This window comes from Triturus cristatus, chromosome 7, assembly GCF_964204655.1.
Source record: "Triturus cristatus chromosome 7, aTriCri1.1, whole genome shotgun sequence".
NCBI lineage: Eukaryota > Metazoa > Chordata > Amphibia > Caudata > Salamandridae > Triturus > Triturus cristatus.
This window is the reverse complement of record NC_140590.1, coordinates 809255730-809282392: the sequence shown is the minus strand read 5'-3', so window position 1 is coordinate 809282392 and position 26663 is coordinate 809255730. Positions and strand designations below refer to the sequence as shown.

Below are 26663 nucleotides of genomic sequence, written 5' to 3'. Positions count from 1 at the left end.
ACCACCCAGATGTTGTAATCGTGCAATAGGATGCAGCACTTAGCAGTAGGATGGGTGAAATCTAGGCGGGCACTTCATGGTTTTCAGTAAGCTGGCAGCTCTCAACAGCTTTAAAGGTTCCTTTGGTATATCTTATTACAGTCCACTTTGCTGGTTAATGAATTGGGTTGCCCGTTCTGAGAAAGTTGTTTAAAGTTTATGGCGCTGATCCTACATGTTCCATATGTGACAACATCTTAGATTGGCTTCTTCCAAGTTTCACCTGACACTCTGTTGCGTGTGCAGCGTGTGAACGAAGGCTGTGCTGATGCTTTTTTGGTGTCAACCTAACCAACACCTTCACTTCTCACGACAAAAATAGGTGTTCATGCACCTCATAAATGTATCAAAGGGATTTTATTAAAAGACGGGTAAACACATCATAGAAGCATGATTACACATAAAGGCGAGACAATACAAAGTGTCCTCGTGGCGCAAAGCTTCCTCCACTCCATCTCTCCTAGCAGCTGATTTGAGGCTCAAGGCTGGCGGATCATGTTCACACAGGCCCGTGGGTACTGGCGGCCATTTTCCGCATTTCTGTAAAAGAAAGAAGCAGGGAAAAAAAGTTAAGCAATCAAAGTGCGACACCTGCTGGACATATGTAGATTAACATAACAGGATCAGGGGTTCGCACCACAAAAGCAGAGAGAACATGCAAAGCAGTACTAAGAATTTGCGGTTTAGTTCAGACGAACAGCCAAATCCACACTTTTACTTCCCGGCCCCTCACACACAATGGCTCAGATTTACTATGATTTTGCGTCGGGATTTGTGTCGATTTACTAAACCACGCAAAGCCACTTTGAAAGGCTTTGCGTGGATTAGTAAGTACAAAGTAATACAAGGCAATGCATAGTGCTGTCTTGTGTTATTTTGCGTTGGGTAGGCATGATATGGGTGGATCATGGGCATTTCCATTCATCTACGCATGTATTTTGCTGCAAACCTATATTTACAAAGCATTGTAAAACTAGGGCATCCCTACCCCACAGAAGCGTTACGAGGACAAATATCTTTATCTCCTTTACTTCCTCTTCCCAAGTGTGCTGCATTCTGCAGAATACATTACAAGGAGGAATATACCTTAAAGGATTGTTTTTGTACAGGAATGTTTACCTTCCTGCACAAAAACTATCCTGCTCGCAACACATGGACCGTTGTACTATGTTACAAGGTTGCATGCAATGGCGCTAGGTAGCTGACAGTGCACCACTGCAAGGAGAGACCAGCAATGCATCATATCTTTGTAAACATGGAGCATTTCTGCTCACCCCCCTTCATGCAGTGCTACGCCACGTGAAATTATAGTGAATGTGCCCGATGTATCTTAAAAAGTATTGTAACGGCGAGCAGCATAAAAACTTTAACAAATATGTGACAAACCTAAAGGGACAGTGTGCAAATAGATCCAACGGGTCTAGCCTTGCGGAACTATTAAGTCTTCCAAAAAAGAAAAACAAAAAACTGATGCTAGAATCTAGAACTTGTTTCACCTTCATTTGGGCTCATCAGCCAGGTATAGCTTGGTCCCAGTGATAACTAGGGCAAAACCAGTCCTGGGTTGCTTTTGTTCCAGTTCAGGGAGGACTGGACTGGCAGTTGGGACTAGACTGTTCCAACTGGAGCAGGGTCAAAACTGATTTGCATATGGCTGCATCCAAACTGAGATGGCATGGGGTGCAAAATAACAATAGACTGAGATGCAGCCCAAGTAATTACAAGTGGCTGAGATTAATTCAAACATTCCATCCATCACTTTTTTGTATACTTTAGTGTGTCACCCTAAGTGGGAAGAGTATGCCTAGACGTGGGTCCAGTCCACACTGTGTCACTGGAACCAAGCTATACCTGGCTGATAAGCCCCAACTAAGGGTGAAACCAGCCCTGGGTTACTTGTGCTTCAGTTTAGGGAGGACCTGGCCTAGCAGCTCGGGCTTGAGTGTTCTTACTGGAGCAGGATCAAGACTGATATGCATAATGTTGGGTCCAAACTGAGGTAGCATAATGAGCAAAATAACGATGGACTGTGATGTACCCCCGACTAATAACCAGTGGCTGGATTAATTCAAGCATTCCATCCATCACATTTTTGTATACTTCAGTATCGTGTTTTGAATAGCCACACAGAATTGTTTATTTGCAGTTTAAATAATGTGAACTAGACCGATCAGTGTAGCAGAGCGATTTGCATAGGAGAGTGAAGTTCACCAAAGTACAATGCTAAAATGCCAAAGAATATAAATTACAGCCCCAAAATGAGGATAGTTATATATCTAGAGAGAGAGCGAGAGCGAGGCAAAAAAAAAAAAAAAAAGATTGGGAGATATAAGCGTGAGTGTACTCTATGAAAATGTTATCTGACAGGGAAATCCCAAAGGGTCAATTTAAAATCTTTTCTCTCAGACTCCTATCTTCTACCTTGTGGAGTCCTGCAGGGGTCTTCACTGAGTCCCACCCTCTTTAATCTGTATGTGGCACCCCTCGCAACCATAGTCCACTCTTTTGGATTGGAGGTAGTGGAATACGCGGACGATACTCAAATTATGGTTACCATCCCTAAGGGGCTGGGCTCACTGTCAGAAAATGTCCTTGGATGCATGACCAGAGTGGCAGACTGGATGTCCGTTAACTTCTTGAAGCTTAATGGGGAGAAAACGGAGGTGATGATATTTGGATATGGGGCAGTCAAATGGAATAGCAGCTGCTGGCCTCAATCTCTGTGATGCTGCCCTGTCCCGAGCGCAAAGGCTAAGAACCTGCTGGTCCTGATGGACACTGAACTTCGTTTCAAAATGCCCAAGTGAATCGTACCAACTCTACATGCTCCTGGCTCATAAGGATGTTAAAAAAAATATTCCCTTTCATCCAGACTTGATAGCTGCAATGCCTTGTACCTGGCTGCCAATAAGAGCTTACAGCATAAACTCCAGGTACTGCATAATGCTTTGGCAAGACTCATTCTGGACATTCCCAAAAAAACAATCTGCTAAGAAGGGTCTAGAACATCTGCATTGGCTTCCCATTGAACAACGCATCATTTTTTAATCTCTTTGCATGGTTCATAAATCATTGCACGCTCACTACCCCTCAAGGCTGAAGAATATGTTCAGACAGCACTCTCCCAGCAGATTACTACGCTCCTCACTTCAAAAGCAACTACTGGTTCCAAGAAGAGTAAGTGGGGGGATAGGGCATTCTCAGTGGCAGCAAGCAAACTTTGGAACTCCCTACCCCTTGTTCTTAGATCTATCCCTCTTCTGCTCCCATTCAGAAAGTCCCTTAAAACCTGGCTGTTCACAGTCGAACGATGAGATGGAGTTCTTTTGCTTTTTTTTCCTTCTAGATTCCGTGGTATGTATGGCATTTCTCTTAGCGCCTGGATGCCTTTGGGTGAATGCTGTGCTATATAAATATCAAATCAAATCATGGTCCTACATGGTGGAAGTAACAAGAATATATTAGTGTCTTTGCACCAAAGTGGGTTTACAGAGAAGTCTCAGTGTCATGGTGATATGAGTAAAGTCCAGAAGTCAGTCTTCTCTCTAGCGAAGATCTAGTTCATGCCTACTTTGCCTTGAGTCACTAACTAATAGTGATAGAATCCAGTCATACTTGGACAAGTCTATGGAAAAGTAGCTCCTTGAGTTCATTTTTGTAGCGGTCATAGGATAGGTTAGCTCTGAAAGCTGAAGGGATAGAGTTCCCTATGCCGTGGACTCTTTCCAAGAAAGACTGTTGTAGAGGTTTTGTTTAAGAACGTACTGTTATTCCTATTCCATGGGTTTGTGCACAATCCAGACCACTTTGAATCAATCAATCAGGAAATTGTGAAGCGTGCTACTCACCATTGAGGATCTCAAGGCGCTGTGGGGAGTTTCTGCTAGAGCGAGGTTGACGGAGTGTAGGATTCTTTTGGGTACGTGGAAGGAGACTCTTTCGTTGAGGTATTTGGGTCCGGTGTTGTGGAGAGATTTGTAGGCGTGGGTGAGTAGCTTGAAGGTTACTCTCTTCGATGGGAAGCAACTGGAGGTCTCGCAGGTGTTGGGTGATGTGCTCATATCATGGGATGCCGAGGACAAGTCTGGCCACGGTGTTCTGGATGGTCTGGAGTTTGCATAGCAGGGATTTGTTGATTCCAGCATAGAGAGCGTTTCCGTAGTCCAGTCTGCTTGTTATGAGTGCATGGGTGACGGTCTTTCTGGCTTCAGAGGGATCCGCTTGAAAGTCTTGCGAAGGATGAGGAGGGTATTGAAGCAGGTGGAGGCAACGGCGTTGATCTGGCGGGTCACGGTAAATAAGCTTCTGCCCTCAATTGGAATGCCATCTTTAAGGTGAACATGATCTGGGTGCGCTGGTCTGATCTTTTTGTGCTGGATATTAGTACCGCCGCCGAAATGAGTGCTGCTTTTAATAGTGTCAGGCAGATTTTGGTTATGTCAACTAGCAGGGAGGTGCTGTAGTCCAGTCTTGAAAGTACCAGTTATTAGACATCTGTTGTGAAGTCTTCTGGGGGCTCCAAGGACTTGATGTTCTGAAGGCCTCAAGTTTCATGTTTCGCTCCCCTTAAAAATGGCATTAATATGGGCATGCAGATTCAGGCGTTTGTCTAGAGTGAAGCCAAGAGATTTCACTATCTTGACAATGGGTGGCTTAGATGTAGATTTATTGAATCTATATACAAGGGGTATGAGAGGCAACATGTATACACAGTAAATTACAAGGTCTAGGTTTAGAAAACATTTTTTTTAAAATGAGTCCACGTTGCTGTTTGTAGCCTTGGTGTGTCTCTATTAGATATGCTTGGTTTTCATAGATGCACAGCCAACATGTTTCGCCCAGATATGGGCTTCTTCAGGGCTGTAATATCATACAATATATACATATTTAAAATCCAAACGTTAAATTATTGTGTGCATGTTAAAAGTGACAATTTATCCCAAATGCTTGTGGTAGAAAGGCACAGGGAACGAGAAAGGGGAAGTGCATAATCGAGGGAAGAGAATCCTTTCGATAGTAGGTAGAGAAGCCAAAGCTGTATAGCAGCTGGTGTGTGAATTCACATTAGGAGCAGTATAAGGAAGGGGAATTCAACCATGTGGAATAGTAGTGTCCGTTAAGTTCAAAACAGTGTACCATACCCAAAAGTAAAAGGCTAACCAGACCGGTTGACTGGCCTGAGTAACTGTGAGGTATGGTGGGTTAAAGGAAGTCTAACAGAAATTGTCATAGTGCTCGGAAAAACACCACTGGATACCTTTGTGAAGTGATTAAACGTCGCAAAGAAAAGGAATAATGTTCCTAGAGTACGTTAGGAGTACGCTTACCGATATGAGGGTGCTGTACTCTCGCCAGGGGAATAAAGTAGGGTCCGCAAATGTTCTGGTCCGTGTCGGGACGTAGGTAATGAGGAAGTTACCTAACCAATGGAAAGTATTTATTTTAAAAAGGGAACATTCCAATTAAACGTAGGTGAGAATAGTGAGGGTAATCATTTCAACCAACCTCATATTGAAAAAGAAATAATGGTCCACTGAGTAAGCAACCATATTTCTCGGTCTCTGCCGTATTGGTCCGTGTCAGAGGCAAGAGGTATCTGTGGAAAAGAGGGGGGGGCTGAGAGAAGTGATTTGCAGTAAATGCGCAAGAGAAGTCTAACCATTAGTATAAAAAATGGTATCTCAATCATAATAGTGTGGCAAGTAGCTTGCCAGAGCACTGAACTGTGTTGCGCTTCTGAAATGTGGCTGGTATGGTCACCAATAGTAGCGTGTGTCCTGTCCAGTAACCAGTTGTCTTATTACTATAGCAATTAATGCAGCAAAGGCAGTGATCCTCTATTGCGGCGCGCTCTACAAGTGGATGAACACAGTATACTCTAGAAGTTAAACACCTTCAGGACGCGGACTGATGACGCGACCCACTGAACGCGGATGCTAGACGCGGTGGAGACTGGATACGAGTTGATCAACCCCGGATAAAATACCAAGAGCGAGTGATCTAACAATAAAGAGCCACGCGTTAAATAAAACATCCGCTAAAGGTGCGGAGCTCGTGACCCAAATAGAACGAACGGTATCACGGTTCGCACTCTGGAAATTAAAATACAGCACATTGGCCTGTAGAAGAAGTGGCCTATTGCGATACTGACTGTAATACCAATAATAGCAATGAAATTACAAGGCCTATATGTGATATGGTCATTTTAACGATTGAGGAAGACAAAAAATATTGTCCTGAAGAAGGTGGTCTTTATTGAAACTACACCATCGAAACGCGTCGACGCCCACATATGCGATTAAATTTGGTGAAGTCAGCAAACAGTTTAAGACAAGGGATTTATACCTATGCTTGTTGCTGCCTATTCAAATGTCCAAATTAACGCTAAAAATGACATAGTATATTGTCTCTTTTTGTATTCTTCCTCACTTTACATTGGTGCATATTGCTTTATATTGTTTTATATTGTAGTATATTGTTTATGTATTTTATTTATCACTGTGACGAATCCTTCCTTTTTGTAATATATGTAAAGATTCGTTCATCTTTGGTGATTTTATATGTGAATGAACTCATATGAGTATTATATGTGGATATATCTCCAATTAAAGGAAATTGATTTTTAATTAGAGTGTGGTTGATCAATAAGTGCCTCAATTATCAACGATCCGTGTAGATTATATGGTTTGGAAATGGATATGAATGTATGACTGGGAAATGATCAGTGCATGATTCATCCGAGGGGAAAACTTTTTTTGAACTTACTCTAGAAGTTAGCCAAACACAAAGGTAACGGTCTGATCGCTATGAACGCCATGCGTCCACATAAGCAAAAGTGGCAGCGAAACAAGTAGTATACGCTTGTGTTGACGCAACCAGTAACGTACGGGCAAAGATATTAGAAATACGTGTTACGGGTAGATACACATAAATGAACCTAGTGTAAGAAAGGATTTATTGACTTAATCAATGGCAACAGCTTAAATATTCAGTGCGCCCACAACGAAAGTAAAAACTTGCAGACAATAACCTAGTAATCCAGGCTGTCTGTGCGCCCACTGACATTGAAATCTCAATACGAATCTCAGAAGCGGCTGCATGACCGGTAGTGCGGCAACTCGTAAGGAGCTGGATACCACAACAACACTCTGTCCGCAGCTGACTGAAGGCCTACGAGTTCACCCCTTCAGGATGCACCATTCTTCTCCCCCTTGCTTACTTGTATTAAGGCTTTGTGTGCGAACTTTGTCTGGTGGTGTCTGGTCCTGGCAGGACGGAGTAATCTCTCGTGATCTTCCTGATTCCCATCTATATAGAACCCGTATAGTACTTCCGGGTTGAAGCTTGTGTAGTACTTCCGGGTTGAAGATCACTGCCTAAACACGTCTAATCCTACAACCCAGTGTCTGAGGGCGGCCATGTTGCTAGGCTCAAAGCCAAGAGACCAATAGAGTATACGTTAAAGAAACGTCGATCCGTGGGTGTAGGCGTTATATTTGAGCACCAGAGCAGAAGCAATTGAATAAAATTGCTATCTACCGAGAAAACTTAAAAAGTGACTGGTAATGATGTTTCAATAGAGTAGGAATGCAATCATGATGTAGCAGAGATCTACATGCACGCAAGCTAAGAGGTTGTGGTGATCTAACATGAATATGTGATTAAGCCTAATGTTAGGCTGACAGGAAAGTGATCAAAGGACATAGAGAATTGCAAAAAAACAATATTTAACTGTTACATACAGCTTGTGATACGGCTGACAGTGTCAAGATATCTTATTAAATGCATTATATCTTATTAAATGCATTATGGGTTTGCAAGATTCAAAGAAACTAGCGGACCATTCAGTAGTCCCTCATATTCAATATATTATTGGTGAACAGAGAAAAAGCAGGAGTAGCGAGGTTCGAAAACCAACGGCCGTTTATGTGGTACAAGACAAGGGCAATTAGGCAGAACATGTAGACGTTTCTGATGGTATGTATTCATAAGAAATAGTAAATCAGGAATAGCTTAACCAATCTGTAAATTACATAACGTTGAGAATAAAATAGTCCGTAGCCAGATTGTAACACAAATGACGGTATTTCAGTTGGTGTGTTAAAGGTGTTAGGGGAGTCGTTCAAGCGATGTAAACAACAGCTGTAATGCAAGGACAGATCACAGGAACATAGGATGGTATGTACTACAAAATTCAGTAACATGTCATACTGGTGCTTGAGCAGTAATCCCTATAATCAGAAAGCCCAGAGCTAACACTCTCATAGACTGGGCTAACGCGTGAGCTATGTACAAGGCATTGGGGATAGATCAAAGTGAGCCAGATCCCAAGCAGAGAGATCCGACTACGCCAAGGTTGAGTCTCCATCTGTGTGGAGCACTCATACATGGATCTCAGTGATGTGCAGTTGTGATAGGTTTATAAAAAGTAATGCATTTCATGGTCACTGTTAAGACCCAGTGTGGAAGAACGTAAAGTGCAAATCCAACGTGCTTCAAGTTGTCTCAGGGTCAGTTCCCTATCACCCCCTCTCTTGTTAGGCATCACAACATCAATGCAGTGAAAGCGAAATTTAGTTCTGTCAACCCCACTCTTACAATCGTGTGAGACTAGGGCATATGATGTGTCCCCATTCAAGACCGCTCTTCAGTGTTCCTGGATGCAGGTTTTGAGCGGTCTTACTGTGCTTCCCACATAAATCTTACTGCAACCACAAATTATTATGTAGATTACAAAACATGTGAGGCAAGTGATGAACTGTGTTGAATTCCTGTGTTGTATTTGAAGGTGGTGGTCTTGTTGCACCCTAGGTTGTAAATATTACAAGTGCTGCAGACTTGCCACACCCCTGGGAAGGGCTAGACAACAGGCGTGAGAAGGGAAAGGAGGGAGGAGAAAGATGGCAAGGGGAGACTCTAAAACGAGACATACAGGAGGACGTGAAGGCGAGCGGCTGGAAACCGGAAGCAGCAACCGCGGTTCCGGAGGAGGACTTACCGGTTGGAGTATACAACATCGTGGACCAAGCTACGGGAGCGTCCGAGTGCCCCAGAGACACTGGCACAGAGGAGTCTGAAGATGGACAGTTGTGCTGTGCCAATCACGGTACCAGTGACTCAAGGGACGAGACGAACGCCCCCGATGCCCATACCACGGCCCAGGAGACAGGTCGGGGTCAGAGACAAGTACCAAGGAAAGTGCAGGAGTTTTGGTGGGCCTGGTGTGGCGCCAGGGAATAACAGGCACTTGGGACAGAGAGAAGTGCATGTGGGAGTGCATGTGGATGGGAGGGTAATCCCAACACCAAAAGGTTGTAGCCACAACTTCCTATTGTACACAAACACCACTGCCTGGTGAAGATGGCACTCTGGTGAACCCCCTAGAAAGAGTGACCCGTTCTAATTCCTTATTTTGGATCTTTTTCCTTTTTTATTTTTTTTGTGTGTTTAATTTGGGAGCCCTGAAAGACGCGATGCTTCCTGATGGAAAGGAGATGATAACCAACAGCTGTAGCCTTGAGAGACTGATTTGAATCTACTCCCATCCTTTACTCTTTTGTCTAATAAACATATACGCAACACGAACCAACACAGCGTGTATAGCGACTTCTACTACTACTACACTGAGCTTAGTTGAAAAGGTAAAATCTGAATCATATCAGAACTGTGCCACTGGTACCCATTTGTTTTTCTAGAGATTTTAGCACTGAGGCACGACTGACCTTGTCGAATGTAGCAGAGTGGCCAAGGAGCACAAGGTGCCCGGATTTGTCACTGTTCTGCATACACAGCGCATTATTGACTATCTGAAGTATTGTGGTCCCTCTGCAGCAACTGGCTCCGGAACCTGACTGGAGTTCATTCAAAAGTTTGTGTATTTCAATAAAGTTGTTTTTAACCTGCTTTTCAAAACAGCTATCCACATCCTTAGAAATAATACATATGTTTGATACAGGAAAAATTTTCATCAGGCCAACACGGTCTGTATCTGGTATTTTTAAAACAGGAGTCACTAGGACAATTTTTTGGCACTCTGCAACTACCCCTTGCAGCAGATTCCTTGATTGGGCAGGTTAGGCAGCAAGTGAAGTACAAGCTTATCTTAATGAAAACTCACTTGGGGTAGGGTCCTAGAAGTACACCAAATCACTTTGCGTTACTGTTAAATTTGCAGAGAGTCATCATGTTTGTGGGTCAGGGCCAATTCACAAAGTTCCGAGATAGAAAACTCTACCCTTTTATCTTCAAAGAATTATGAGAATTTATTCACAGCTCTCTATGGAGTCAGAAATAATAAAGTATATTGGGGGAGTGGTATTTTGATGTCGAAAAGTTTTGTTGACCAATTTTTTGACAGGTTGATTTCGAATCTAAGTAAAGTTCCCTTGCTCTTAAATATGTTTTTTTGTATTCTTTGCATTCTTTTTTCATAGGGTTTGCAGGTTTTGTTTTGAGTAGTCCTTGTGCCATAAACGTTATGTGAATCTAAGAATTCTCTCTTCCGTTAACTCTTATATTCCCTTGAGCACATTTGATATTACTTTGTCTCTTTTTGTTCAACTCCAACATCTATCATGAGCTGGTTGAAGTAAACTAACATAGCATTAGCATCAAATTTAGTTTGAGCGGTCTTTAGCTTCAAAGAGATTTAGGATATCAGGACTGAATTCTAGGTCTCGCTTGATAGCGCAGCCGTCACCAGACGTAACGTGATCAACCTAGTACAGTACAGGAGTACAGAGAGATGCTTCAGCTTTGCTCACATGTTGGCAGCCAGGAGTACATTTTTTGATTGGGCAGCAGCGGTGTGCTTTAACAGAAAAGTGCTTCACCTCCACACAGCTGTGGTTATTTTATGTATCCAGCTGCCTGAGCTAGCAGCCGTCCCTCTGCCTGAGACTGAACTTTCGGCGGCACACACACATGGCATTGTAATGCAGTTAAGTGTCTTGGATAATTAGATAGTTTGAGGGGTTTGTTTTTCTCTAGTAGCAGCACAGATAAAGGAGGGCAGTCATAAGGAATGTATCAGTCCCGGCACTCTCCCCTTTCATCATTAACTTAAGACTTCAGAGTGCAGTTTTGTGTTTGAGTGAAGGATGATGTGACCATGGGTATACTAATCTACTTGGATTTTTAGGTATAACTAACAGTGCACTAGTCGCCTGACCTTACAGGAACAACAAAAAGAGCTTTCAGAGTACTACTAAGACAGAGGCTTAGCCTCCACCCACATGTTGGTTACCCTGAGTACAGGATATGACTGGGCTGAATTTGTGTGCTTCAAAGACTGACTGCATTTCACTTTTTGGTTTGTGGCCAAACTTAAAATTGATACGGCAGGACTGGATTGGTTATGGTAGCAAGCCAATTATCTTGACTATAGGCTTGGTCTGTAAATTAAGAAACGCTGTAACGGAGGCATTAGGCTCAATGTATTTACTGTGAAAAGCATATGTTAAAGTGAATAGGCATTTAAGTGTGAAGGTTATTACTTTATATTAAAGCCTGCAGATGGGTATTTTGTTACATGGAGCAACACACAGTACCGGAGTAGGCAAGGGTTTTCATGTTGGTTACCCTGTTAGACAAACTATGGATATAGAAGGGTTGCTCTGTGAGAATCCTTGACAGGCTCTCTTAGGAGAGATAGTACTTTGCTTAGCCAACTGTAATTATCTGTAACTTTCTAATTTTATACTGTGCTTTTTTTTTTTCTTCTTTTTTTTATTGAACATTTTGCAAAACAGCCAAAACAACCAATAAACATATCAGTCCACATCAGCATGACATTGCAGTACAGGAATCTGTCGGGTGTTATACAAAAAATGACAAATTTCAATGGTCAACATGTCAACATCTGTAGCTATCGCAGGCCACGGACTTGGATTCAAGAGCCCGGGGGTCCCACCACCCTGCCGCACCCTACAGGATAACGTGGACAAAAAAAAGGGCGTAGGGCGCACATAGGGATGCTCCAGCCCGACATGTTCTGTTAGCATGATGGGAGACACCCGGGCCTCAAAGTGCCCTCACCACTCCCCAGCACACCGCAATCATTCACTCACAACATTTCCCTCCACTTCCCCCGCCTGATGTTCCCGAGCCCAGCTCACAAACGGTTCCCAGATGTCACGGGGCCTGGACGCAGCCGGCAACAACTCCCCAAACGTGGTTAGCTGCGTATGCCCATACGTGACGTCAGCTAGCCAGCCCTTCACCGTGGGTATCCCACTTCTCCCCCAGTGGACCGCCACCCGCCTCTGGGCAAACAACAGAAGCAACGCGTGCAACTTGCGCGACTGTGGCGGAGTGTCTCGAACATAACCCAAGAGCCCGAGCAGGAGGGAGGGGGCGTCAGAGCGGCCCACAATCTGGTTAACTAAAAAAAAAACCTGAGCCCAGTACCCCACTAGCTTCGGGCACGGCCATGCTATGTGCAAAAAGGAAGCCAAGGCGGATCCACAGCGCCAGCAGTCGTCCGTCTCCCTCAACCCCATCCTTTTTAGGCTGATGGGGGTTCTGTACACGCGATGCAGGTATTTAAAATGTATGAGACGCAACTTGTAGTTTGGCGAAAGCTCTGTGAGCTGCCCACAACAAAACACCCACTGTTCTTCGGTTATCTCAGGCTGGAGCTCACCATTCCAACACTGCATAGACTTGGGCGTCCCCACCAGGTCCGTGTGCTGCATGTGGCGATAAATACGAGTTACCAATATCCGGGGAGACGGGGAGCCCACCACAGCCTCCAAGGCCGTAAAGACTGGAGGCGCGTCAGGGAATTATCCAGACAGCGCCCGGCATGCCGCCTTCAGTTTGTGGTACAGAAACAATTCGGAAAAAGGAACCGTACCCCCCTCCTCCGGCACCGGAGGAGGCATGAACTGGCCCTCAGGAAACAAGTCCGCAAAAGTGCGGAGATGCAGCTTATCAGCGAGGTGTCCGGCTATTCCATCAGCCACACAGGGCAGTATCGGATTATGCAACAAAGGAAGCGAGGGTGCATACAACAATGGAACCCCGGCCCTCCTGCGCAACTCCTCCAACACCCACTGCAGCAGCCCAGCTGTGTCCACGTCTGTTCTTGGGCGCGTGCCTTGGCACAAACCGCTACGCTCAGCGGGAGGGGCGCAACCGCGTCCCGTTCCACCGCAACGTGGGGTTGATATGGGGTAGGGTGGGTCCAAAAATGTACGAACTGAGCCTGCGCACAGAGGGCATACAGCTTCATGTCAGGAGCGCCCAGGCCCACCTGTCTCAGCGGCAGCACTAGCGTATCCCACGCCACCCTGGCCTGTCCGCCCGACCATACCAGCGCCACCAGATGGGACCGCAAAGTAGCAAAAAAGTGCGAAGTAAGCGGGATAGGGAGGTTGACGAATAAGTAAAGAAATTTGGGTAATACTACCATTTTAGACAATGCAATCCGCCCAGCGAGCGACAGGGGCAGGGAAGCCCAGGCTTTCACTTTCTCACCCAGCCATATCATTGCCCTGCCAAAATTAAGGTTCCAAATTTCCTGAAGGTCCCGGCTAATCCAGAGCCCCAAATATTTGACCTCCTCCGCCTCCCATCGCAGAGGGTAGTCAGAGTGCACCTCACTAGTACCGTCCGTTAGGGAAAAGATGACCGATTTGGACCAATTGATGGAGATGCCCGCGAGGCCCTCAAAGCGAATAAATTCCCGCAAGACAGGATCCAAATTGTCAGCAGGATTAATAAGATAAAGGGTCACATCGTCTGCGTAAAGTGAGATGAGGAGATTTCTAGAGCTGAAGCCTATACCTCTTGCTGTGTGGTGTTGTCTGATCCGGGCCGCCAGCGGTTCCATAGCTATGGCAAACAGCAGCGGAGATAGAGGACAGCCCTGCCGAGTACCACGTAGGATAGGGAACGACGCCGACACCAGTCCATTGACTCGTACCCTGGCCCTTGGCATGGTATACAGCAGACGGATTTTCTTAAGCAGTAGCGCGCTGAACCCCATTCGCTCTAATATAAGGAATAGATAAGGCCATTCGAGAGTGTCAAAGGCCTTAGTAGCGTCTAAAAACACCACTGCAGCCTTGACCTCAGGGTGTAGGTAATGCAACGCGGCAAAGACAGTTCGCAGGTTATGGGAGGTCGATAAAGGGCAACATGGGTTGCACCCGGTTCGCGAGCAGTTTGGCTAGGATTTTCATGTCAACGTTAATCAGTGATAAGGGCCGATAGGAATTGAGATCGTCCGCCGGCTTGTCCGGCTTCAACAATGTGATAATTAGCGCCTCCCGCATGGTAGCCGGCAACACCCCCTTTTCCAATGCCTCCTCGTACACTGCCAACAGCCGAGGCGCCAGCTCTTCCGCGTACGCCTTGTAGAAAGCCGTTGTCAGGCCATCTGGTCCCGGCGCCCTATCAGGCGGCAAGCTTCTTATAACTTGCGCCACGTCTCCGGCATCGATAGGGAGGTCCATATATTCCCTGTGCTTATTGTTGAACCACACCAGTGCGATGGAGTCAAGGAAGGATGCGAGCCCTTCAGGGCACGCATTCTGGGTGTTGGTATATAGTCGAGTGTAAAACTTCGAGAACACTCCCACAATATCCCTTTTATCATGGAGTCGCCCGCCGTCCGACGTGCGCAGTTCATGAATATAAGTCGCAGACCGAGGCGGTCGAAGCATATTTGCCAAGGCCTTCCCGGGACGCCCTCCCTCGCCATAACGCCTAGCCTCCGCATACTTCCCTAAGAATTTGACCTCCCTCGTCGCCTCTTCATCATATTCCAATAGTTTAGTTTTTAGCTGCCCCGCCACCTCCGACCCACCATCCTCAAAAAAGGCGCATTCAAGCCGTTTGATATCCGCCTCCAGCGCCGCCAGGGTGCCTCGTATCGCCTTCAGCACACCTGCCTGCCGGGCAATACATTGGCCCCTAATAACGGCCTTAAAGGCCTCCCACAGGGTCGACACCTCAGCCACTGAACCTACATTACGCTCGAAGTAATCAGTAAAATCAGTCCGTATCTCTTCCTTGAACGCCTCGTCAAGCAAAGCGTGAGGCGGGAGCCGCCACGAAAACGCCGGAAAGGGATCGCCAGGAATTAGCAGTTGCAACATGCAGGGGGCATGGTCAGATAGCGAGCGGGGCATGTGCTCCACCCGTGCCGTCCACAGCGCGACATCCCGCGACACCAACCAGAAGTCTAGCCGGGACCACGCGCCACTATGTGCCGATATGCAGGTGCCCTCCCGCAGGTCCGCATGTCTCCCTCGCCAGACATCCACTAACGCCCCATCAGTCAAGATGTCCCCCAGCGTGGCACCTGCCAGCGGATTCAAAGTGCGAGCCACCCCCTTTCTATCTACTTTGTCGTCCAGTACGGCATTGAAATCGCCTCCCCAGATGATCGTACCACAGCCAGTGGCCTTCACTTGCCCCCACAGCTTATGGTAGAAGCCAGGGGAGTCGACATTCGGTCCATACACCGCCACAAACACCACTGCCACACCGCATACAATGCCCCGTACCACCACAAACCTACCCTCCGGATCACACTGAACCGAACCCTCCCGCCAGTCCAGCCCACGACGTATTAGGATCGCCACCCCACGGGCGTAATTGGAATATATGGCTGAATATACGTGCCCCCATCTAGTGTGACGCAGGCCACGGGCGGGGGCGGTGTTCAGGTGCGTTTCCTGCAACATGCAGACATCCACCCCATGACGCACCAGGTATGCATGCACCAACCGAACCTTCCGATGGTCGTTGAGCCCCCGCACATTCCATGTGAGGCAGTTTAAAGTTTTATCTACTCCTGGCATTCCACATACCTAATCAGAAAATTACAGTAGGACATGTTGACAGTTAGCAGTGCAAACACTCCAGAACCCATACAGACAGCCAGCAGTAAAGACGTGCAGTGGACAACAAACCAACAAAGAACTAACCTTACCAACCACCCCCCACCCACACCAACCCCCCCAATTAGGTCGTGTAGTACCCACCCCGGAATCAAAAGCTTCCAACATAGTCGGGAGTCTTCCCAAGGGGACGTGCCAAAGCCAGCGTCGTACCCTGACTCAAACAGGGCGGCCAGAAGGTCTGCAGGCTACATGGCCCGTACTAGGTCGAAGTATACAAAATAAAGTTGCAAGGTGTCTCGGCAGAACTTTACAGAAGAGGAAGCCGACGCCACACCCCCCCAACAAACAGGTGCTCAGCTGCACAGGCAGCGAAATTGTCCGCCAGTTATACAATACCCTCAGTCATTGTCACTCAGGGCGCCATCTGTATTCTCCGCCACCCTCGACAGTCGTTGGAGCTTCTTGCCGCCTACATGTTTAGCGAATTTCATCGCGTCCTTGGCAGTCGCAAAAAAATGTGTGGTACCTTCAAACGATACCTTGAGCCTCGCCGGGTACAGCAGCGAATATGGGATCTGCGCCTGAAGGAGGAGTTTCTTAGCCGGCGCGAACTCCCTTCGTGCCGCCTGCACTGCCGAAGTAAAGTCCGGATAAAAGGATATTGCATTCCCTTGATGCGTGATCTTGCCTTTCTCTCTAGCCAGCCGCAGGATCACATCCCTGTCCTGATAGTTGAGGAGTTTAGCTATGATGGGCCTCGGAGGTGCCCCAACCGGCGGTTTCTGGCCAAGCGACCTATGTGCCCTCTCCACCACAAAGACCGCGGAGAGATGCGGGTCAAACAGCTCGTGCAGCAGATCGGTGATGTAAGTTTCCATTTTGGAAATGGCGGTCGTCTCCGGAATCCCGGTGACGCGGAGGTTGCTGCGGCGCGATCGGGCCTCCAAATCATCATTCTTGGCCCTAATAACACTCAAGTCTGTCCATGTGCAGGAGTTGCTCCTTCGTCTCGACTTGAAATTCATGGAAGTCCGCAGCTCGACCGTCCAGCGTATCCAGGCGCGCCTCATGCGCAGTCACCTGCGTCTTCACCGTCTCGAGCTGAGAGGTCAGGGTATCCAGTTTCGTATCCATGTTCCGGAGGCTGGACCTCATCTCCGGCATCAGGGTCCTCAGGTCTTCTCCATGATAGTCCACCCTCAGGTCAGATCCACCCTCGGCCCGCATCTCCGGTCCCGTGTCGGCCTGCCGAGTCGCTCGCTTGCTGTCGAAGGTCAGCTTCGACTGCTTCGTGTCGTGCTTCCCCATGTCCACCTCTTCGGGTATCCCACCGGCTCCGCACGGGCACAGGGCGAGCCGCCCCGATCGAGCACACAACGCAGCTCCTCAGATTCTCCAGGCAGGGACCGTCTGGCGCCGATGTCGCAGCGGGCGGGAGCAGCGCCCGGTCTCAACTCGTGGTGCAAGCAACACCTCCCACGTCTACAATGTCGGTCGCTCCTCTCCGCAGCTCCACCAGCCCCGCGCAGCACAAGCAGCCTCGTCCCCAGGCAGAGCCCCACAGGTCACAAGGCACTCTCCCATGCCCGAATCGCTGCCACCTCAGCCAGGCTCAAAAAGCACGTCCTCCTAGGTCCGGGGTACAGCTTTGCATATCCTCGCTCCCTCCAGTCATTGACAGTCTGCTCGTGGCCACAGCTATCTCCCTCGTCCGCCAGTTGGCCACCCGCAGTAGGCACCGCCACTCTCAACATCCAACTACCAGGGCACAGGTCCACTCAGAGGTCAGCCCCTCACCTGATGGCCCCAGATAAGCAGCTGGGCAGTCAGCCGCCGCCGCCACTCGGCACGTCCCACAGCGCGAGTACCCAGCCTCCTCCTCAGCACTGACCTCTCGCAGCACCTCAGGATTCGCAGTGTCCACCAGGGCGCCCCCGCTGTTGCGCTCCGTGCCAGTGGTCCAGGCAATCAGCAACGCCGGGCCCTCGCCCACGCTGGCGCCTCGGCCTCGAGTTTCGCGATGCCGACTCGGGGCTCCAGCCGCCGTAGCTCCTCACACCGCCTCAGCACACCGAGCGCCGTATCTCCGTCGTCAAAGCCTCCCGGCTCACCAACTGTCACAGGCGGGCGCCGCACACCATGCGCTCGTTGTCCAGCAGACCTCGGCGGTCACAAGTCGCCCAAATGTGCAGGATTTGTTGCAGGATCTGATTCCGGCCGGCGGAGCTCGCTTAAGCAGCGGCCATTCCGCAGCTCGGCTAGCCACGCCCTCCATAATTTTATACTGTGCTTGATGGTTGCTTTGTGGAATCATATAGGCTCCAGACTGTCGACCTGAGTCGGTGACAGGCTGTAGGCAGGACTGGTGCACTGGGAAGCGTTATGTCCGATGTCGTAAATCTGGTCTGTTTATTACGGAGCGTAATGACAAAGGCAGTTGCCCCATCTTGTTTAATATGAAAAATATTTGCTAAATCCAGTAAGCCTTCAACAGTTAGTTGCCATCGCATGTTACAGACCATTATTTTATTACATCTAATCTCACAGATTTCTGTATGGGGAAAGGGATTCTGGTTTGTTTTGCAAGCTGTATTTTTGTACATATTTGTAATTCTACAACTGTATGCATGATGGCTACCAGTTTATATGAACTTGAATATGCTGGTGGATGGGAAGGGACCATGCCCATGGTAAAGGTTATAGGCTTCCATGGTTTACTGAGAAAAGTCATGCCAGACTTCATAGGGGTGATCTGGTTATTTTGAAACATTACAACAAAGCAAGTAAGACAAGAGGATCAACGGCGGACTCTAATGGCCGCACCTCTTAGTTATGTTCCCGTTGTTGGTAATTCGTAATGAAATCACAATTGGTGTGCACAATCTGCTTCTGCACCTGCCGTTGGAAGATGCAAACTGCCAGGCAGATATATAAAAGTTGAGAACAAGTGGAGTGGTGCACTACCCCAATAGTCTGTTTCAGTAACAACGAATAGTAGATTTTCTTTTTTTGAAAAACGTTCTTTATTAGGTAATCCAACATGTGCAACAAGCCTCAGCCAATGCGTTTCGGTCAAAAAGATTGAACTTCGTCAGGGCTGAAAAGAGGTGTAACATAAATAATATAAATACACACATATAACATCGGCACAAGACAAAAAATGAATAAATATAATCAACACACAATTCCTAAAAAGTACAATAATTCCCACACGAGACAAAACCGAAATGATGCTACGCACCCCACATGGGGTCGACACCTAAACAAATATAACTTAAAACAAATAAATTGTGGACACAAAACAAGCACAAATGTTAAAAGCACAGTTCCTGCAAATGATGCACACTTGATGACACAGCTGTGGATAAAACCAAGGCAAAAAATGGTAATTCGCGCCTATCTCTCAAGCAGCGTAGGTCTTTAGCGTTGCAAAATCAGGGACACTGGTCACACAAACGTCGACACACAATCAAGGGTCACCGTTAAATATTTATTTCTTAAAGGATTAAAAGGAGATCAATACTTTGTGATGCGTGTTCTATCAAACTAGAAAGGGGGATCTCCAACCAAAGTGATAACTCGCATATTCTGGACTAATGAGTGTAGCCAAAATAAGCTGCATAATTGGAGCACATCTTGCACTTGTGAGTCTTGGCTGATATGTGAGGGAATCTATTACACATCTCAAAATTGCGTATGTAGCACCAATGTTGTACATGACTAATATTCAGTGTGGCGAGTGATGATTAGTCCAGGGACCTACTGGATGTCTAGAAATCAGTTGTCAGTGTGCACTTTGGGTTCTAAGCCAGAATAATGCCATGAGTAGTGGGAGTGAAATCAGAAATGGACGTTTGCACGGGGCGTCAGTGTGCACTCAGGGTCCTATGTTAGGGTGGAAGCACAAATAAAAGAAAAACTAAATAATGGTTGCTAGGTCTAAGACCGAGCGGTGTCCTGAATGGAACAGGGAAGAACAGGAAAATGGGGCGGCTAGATATTCCGCAAGTAGCAGTGATTGTGGGGGAGGGACAAGCGGATTGGCAAGCCATGGGGTACGGCGTCTGAAAAGACACAGTGACTACAGTGCCCGAAAATGGTCTGGGACGCATCGAACCTGAAGCGGTGGGGTAAGACTGAAGCAGATGAAGTAGTCACAAGATCAATAAAGTAAAGAATGACAAGGGGGATACCTCCATATAAGGCCCCAAATTAGGTATCCAAAAACTATATAAGGGACAAGCAAAATCAATAAACGATCATACTGAGTAGTGCCTAAACACTCAATGATACATACCGTATGGTTGTACCGAATGGTTAAGTTGGATTCTGAAGTAAAATGGTCTCCTTGTAGAACTGGACCGTTTCCAAGTGTGTGTGTGGGGGGGGGGGGGGAATCACGTGTGTGATGGCGACTCCATGGACAGAAAGAGCCTCCTTGATAAGGGCCAAGTGATGAGTCTGCCATGGGGGGAGAAAGCGCAATGTACATGAGCAAGTATGTCAGGGATGTAAAGGCAAGCCCACCTCTTAAATAATAGGATTGGGTCTATCAAGAACCAGTGCGAAAGAGGGAACATTGTGGACAGCAGAGATCAAATGTAAAAAACAGTTGAAGAGGTTGTATGCAAGTGCAAATGTAATTAGGGACCCAACTACAGCCCTGGCAGATCTAAAGCATGCCATAGTCAAAGAGTAGTAAGTAAAACACGCACGGGCCTACGGGTGGCTGTCAGAGACCCTTAGGGGTGTGGGAGTATACAAGCTGGCAGAGGACAACTGAGGAGCAGCGCGACAGTGGATAAAGTGGTATGCGAGTCCGCTGTTGATCCTAGCCCTCCTTAGATTTTTTTGGACCGGCCGGCACTCTTTTGCACATCCCCACATCACCTAAAAATATGCCTAAACTCATTGACAGAAGAGAAGAGCTCGCACAGGACTTATTTGGCAAAGGATTTAGTGCAGCAGCGGCTGCACTCCCATCAGAACATCAAGGCATAGGATTACGCTCATGCTTTAACAAACGTGAAAGGATCAAAAAACAAGAACTTGCCCGTCGGTGGGATGGTGTTACCCTCCAGCAGTACATTGATAACAACAAAGTCCCCAGGGAACTACGAATCTTTATCTTTCCTACATTTGAGGACTTGAATGGAGATCTACTGGGGGAATAGGAGCAGAACCTAGAAAGGTCCTCACTCACTATGATGAAAATATTGATAAAGCATGCCAGTGAAAAGGGGCAAAAGTTGCAAGAAGAAATTGATGAAATAGAAAAACAAATCGAAGCCATGGAGTGTAAGGACCTAGTGGAAAAAAAACTATGCCATACTTAATAAGGTAATAGAGGAACACCAGCAGTACCCAAGAGACAAGAAAATGCACAAAATTAGGAGGGACCACAGATTACAGGGCTGGTAGGATATATACCTTTGCTAAAAAATACGATAATGCCAACAATACAGGGGATAGAAAAAGAGCCAGAGAGGAGAGCTTTGATAACAGGTCCGCCAGTAGCACCTCACCGGCATCTAGTGAAAGCACCACCTCCAACCCATCACACACCGAGGTCCTTTTTGGGAGAGGGCGCTACCAACTTCCAGAGGGAATTGGAAAGATTGAGAGTAGGCGAAAGGCAACAGAAAAAGGGTCCCAAAAGACAAGGAGAGGCGTGAGGACTAGGAAGAAGAGCAGACCGTCACGCCACGCAAATCTGCCCCAAAAATAACTAGGGACCACGGTCTTACTTGACCAGACTAGGGTTTCCACCACGTGGGATATCTCTAGTCCCCATGCCACCCAGAATGCACAACTTGATTTATAAATCATTAACCTCTCCCAGAGAAAACTAGATGAAGACAAATGCAATGTTCTGAAAAAGGGACTAGGTTTATATCCTACACAGTATGGTGATCTTGTGGACGACCACGTAGATTTGTATAAATTCCTACGTATGTTTTTTTCCACAGCAAACACCAACAGTTGTTCATAATGGGTCAGATTCTCCAGCTGTTGATGGAACCATAGAGGAAATAAGACAAGTACAAACCTTACTGTCCATAGAGAATGATAAGATGCCTGATATACGCACTATTCTGAATGATTTAGATATTACTGAAAACTGTAACCGTGACAATGGTCTCAGATGTAAATCAAAGTTTGTCCCACAAAGCGGTTACCATCCAAATATTGACAAATTTGGGGACATGATCACACAGGAGTTACATAAGTTGGAATCCACCAGCACCCACACACATCACCCCTGTAACTTAACAAAGAAGGAAAGGGAGGCCCTGAATAGACTACAAAAAGATGGGAATGTTGTAATAAGGGAAGCGGATAAGGGGGGAAATGTAGTCGTCATGGACATCAAGGACTACATGGGGGAAATCTCTCGACAACTGGATGGCCGCCAGTGTTACGAGCTCATTAACTCCAACCCCATTGACGATCCACAAGTTACCATTAATGGGCGACTATCTGAGTGGAGGGATGAATGCCTCCTCACTGATGAGGAATTTAAATATTTGCATGTCCATCAAGCTCGCATCCCTTGTATTTACATCTTACCCAAGGTGCACAAGGGAGGCAGGTTCCCCTGGGTAGACCCATTATCTCCGGGGTGGGCTCACCGACCGAAAGACTGTCAGAATTTGTAGACCTAACATTGCAAAAGCAGGTCATCAACCTCCCGTCTTACCAAAAAGACAGCAAGGACATTCTTGTAAAATTTGAAGATTTTACGAGGTTGGGTGAATTAATGTTTGTCACCCTTGATGTGGTAGGATTATACACTGGCGTCCGCAAGGAATTCGGTATGTTGGCAGTCCGCCACTACCTGGACAAAGAGGGGGCGGACCATTACTCCTATAATCTCATGATCATGGAAATGATTGACCTTATCCTGACCAAAAACTTCTTTAAACATGATGAGAGGTGGTACCACCAGCTACAGGGGACCGCTATGGGTTCTAGGTTTGCTTCTTCTTATGCCGGCCTTTTCATGGGCTGGTATGAGAGGGAGCATGCCTGGAACAAATGTGCCTCCCCCTGGACCAAACACATCATTTTCTGTGGGAGGTACATAGACAACATCATCCGTCTATGGGCTGGCTCGGAAATTCAACTAAAGGAATACCTCATATACCTAAATGACAATCCCTACAATGTACAACTCACCATGTCACACAACAAGGAGCACATTGACTTTCTTGACATACACTTTTACATCAAGGAGGGCCGGATACACAGCACATTATTCAGGAAAAAGACAGCATGTAACAGCGTATTACATGTCTCCAGCGCCCATGCCAGTTCAGTCATTTCATACATTCCCTATGGCGAAATGGTGAAGACTCGGTGTATATGCAGTGAAGAGAGCAGATTTAAGGAAAACATCACCGACCTCAAACAGCGCTTCTTACACAGGGGCTACGACACCAAAATCCTGGACAGAGCAGAACGCAGAGCTCTGGATCTTTCAAGACCGCACACCCTCAAACAAGTGACACCCAATATCTCTAATAACATACATGGCAGAAGCCGTACAAGAGACAGGATGTCTTTCTTTATTATTTATACCGCGCACAGTAACAAAATTTTCAGGGCCTTTAGAAAACATTGACATCTGCTTCTGGACATCCTGAGATTGCATCCCTTCATCAGTGAAGATCCCTCTCTTGTCTATAGAAGGGGACACACACTATGGAGGTCACTATGCCCTAGCTATGTTACCACACAGAAAACCACAAATACTTGGTTACCAACACCCCCCCACTGGTTTCTACTCATGCACCACATATAATGTGTGCTGCTTGGGCCGAAACAGATGTAAGTAATTCAGCCACAACATCAACAAGATACACACAATCAGGCATTTCATCAATTGCAACACGCAATATGTACTGTACTCTCTGGTGTGCCCGTGTGGCATGGTATACGTGGGGAGCACGGTGCGTTGTCTTAAAAAGAGAATACAGGAACACCGCCGCGCCCTCATCAACAATGACTCACGATACCCCAGGACTGAACATTATAGCAGGGCAAATGTAGGGGATAACTCCTTTATTAGGTCTCGGCTAGCGAAGGCTGCGCTTGCGCAGTCTCGTTCGCGAGATTTAACGTTTTCAGAAGAGGGGCTTGAACCCGCCCCTCTTCTCCCCTCTACTCCATTGGCTGGCCTCTTAAATACTGGTCAGCCATTGGAGAAGAGCTTTGTCTCTCCAAACAAGCCCCGTCTTTTAATAATAGAAATGTCTGACAGGGAGAGTTAGTTTTGCGGTATTATGCTGATTGTTGTGCACGTGTTGAAAGTATATAACATTAGTTTTCGAGTGCTGTAAGTGGCCGACCACGATAAATTTTGTGCGCATCTTACCAGAGTCGTTAAAGGCTGTTTTTAAGCTACCGAGACTAAAGGTGCCTAGAAACGCAGTCACTCAACAATATGCATCGCAACGTTGCATGGCTTTGAAATCCGCACAATGACTACGCTTCAATTGTGAAGCATTATAAAATTGCGTATTACAGTAGTGTCAAGTCTTGAGACCGGCGTGCCTACGCCATACCACTGCGATTTTCAGTCGAGCAGGTGGGACAGCCGAGCAAGTGAGCGCAAAGATGGTATAGACTCGTGCTATCTCTCTCCAACGGGCGGCACGAGCCGCCGTTAAGGGACTTTCTGCCATTTCAGTCTCCCTCTTAGTCTCGTCTCAGCGTAATGGCGGCTCTGTGCTGTTCGTGTAATGGCGGCAGGCAGGCGGGATCGCTGTAATGGCGGATTAAGCAAGTCGTGTAATGGCGGCGTATGTTACTTCGAACCTCTCGATGGCTTCCCAAGGACTCTTATAGAGCAAATGTGCCGTAATTTGATGCCCCGGTTTCGAACAGGTGCTATCAACTTGCTTTGAAGGCAGTATCTATTTCCTTATGGTAGAAATAAGTGAACCACCTACAAAGGGTGACCCGACCCCGGTGCAAGAGGAGCGTGTGTGTTCTTACCGAAAATCAACTTCAAGGAGTATTCGTGCAAAACGACACTGTTGGCCAGTAAAAGCCCGCCCAGACTAAAACTGTTTCCTGGTCGCGTTTTCCAACTACCTCTTTATCCTCCAGATTGGGCGTCGGTGATTCTCGGTGGCCAGGCGTAGCCTTGTCAATGAAATATCGTTGCGGCGTGGAACCTGTCCAGCATTATACTATTCCAGTATCTTTAGGTGCATTGGTAGGGCAGAGATCAATTTCTCGCCTCCTAGTATTTATTTTCCACACACGAGAAGGTGGGTGGAGTTTAACACCCAGAGACAGCAGTAAGCTGCTGGAAAAAAGCTCCACCTTTGAGAATGGCCTTCGGCTGCCCAAGTAATTTACGTGTTTTAGACACTTGATCATTTCGGTTAGTATTTTGTTGTGAATACGCATGTTATGCCGCACATGGGTTGTGTGGTAATTCCACCACAGCGGTAAACGGAGTGGCAACAGAATAGCATTATTTCAGCGGTCCGACCTTTCACCCTTGCACTGCTGTTTAGTACGACAACGGCCTAGGTCATTGTCTGCATTAAGTGGGACAGTAACTGACTTGGCCAGGCACAGCGTGGTTCTCCGCACAGGGTCATGCTGCTGCCATAACGCGGCCCGCTTACTAGTTAGCGGTGAGAGCAACAGAGTATTGAGGTGCGCGCATCAGCAGCCGACAAGATGATAAATTGTTTCACTGTCACATGCTCCGCAGTTGCGGTCTTTGATGCGTTAAGCAAACGTCAGATTCGTTCAGGTTTTGTTTTCCTCCCAATAAGCTCATTAGTGGTAGCCTGAGCTTTTCTTTGTTACGGGCTAATAAATTAAATATTATCGTTAAGTGACTTGCTGAACATAAATGCTTGTAACTTTGTATTCTTGGCTCCGTGTGTGTGTGGGAGGCTCTGTGTGTGTGTGTGTGTGGGAGGCTCTGTGTGTGTGTGTGGGAGGCTCTGTGTGTGTGTGTGTGTGTGGGTGGGAGGCTCTGTGTGTGTGTGTGAGGCTCTGTGTGTGTGTGTGTGGGAGGCTCTGTGTGTGTGTGTGGGAGGCTGTGTGTGTGTGTGTGTGGGGGTGGCTCTGTGTGGGTGGCTCTGTGTGGGGGTAACTGTGTAGGTTGTTCTATGTGAGTGGTGGGGGTAACTGTGTGTAGGTTGCTCTATGTGAGTGGCTCTGTATGTGTAGGTGGCTGTGTGTGTGTGGCTCTGTATGTGTGGGTGGCTCTGTGTGTGTGGCTCTGTGTGTGGGTGCAAATGCAATAGGTCTTGCGTTGGAGAGTGATTAAGCTATTGACATTGTAAATAACAATGCCGTTTCTTTAACCCCTTCGATGCTCATGACGGAACGGTTCCGTCATGAGCATCGGTTGGGCTGTGCTCATGACGGAACCGTTCCGTCATGAGGACAGCCCCCGGGGGAAGCGCTGGCGCTCCCCCCCTTGTCCCTCGATCTTGGCCCCCTTTACGGGGGTGGCAGCGGAAGAGCTTCCGCTGCCACCCCCGACCCCCCCCGAGCCCCCCCACGCTTTCTGATGACGTCAGCGCGCACAGCGCGCGCCGGCGTCATCAGGAAGCGTTGGACGCGCTGGAATCCATTTCTTCCAGCGCGTCCGAGGGGAGCAGAGGTAGGTGTTTGGCGTCTGGTGGGGGCCGCGGCGGTGAAATCTCTAGTATTGAGGCATCGGGGGAGAGGAAAGAGTATTTCCTCTCCCCCGATCTCTCAATACAGGGCATTCCTGCTCCACGATCGCGCACA

General features: G+C 47.3%; 1 protein-coding gene across 1 annotated transcript in view; it reads right to left on the bottom strand.

Annotated features, from left to right (window-relative positions):
• Positions 1–377: 377 nt before the first annotated feature.
• The window catches only part of ATOX1 (antioxidant 1 copper chaperone), a 102320-nt gene continuing 76034 nt past the window's right edge, over positions 378–26663 (bottom strand). Inside the window, exon 4 of the mRNA XM_085617667.1 lies at positions 378–579. The gene's annotated coding sequence lies outside the window, so the exon portion shown is untranslated. The remainder of the gene's footprint in view (positions 580–26663) is intronic.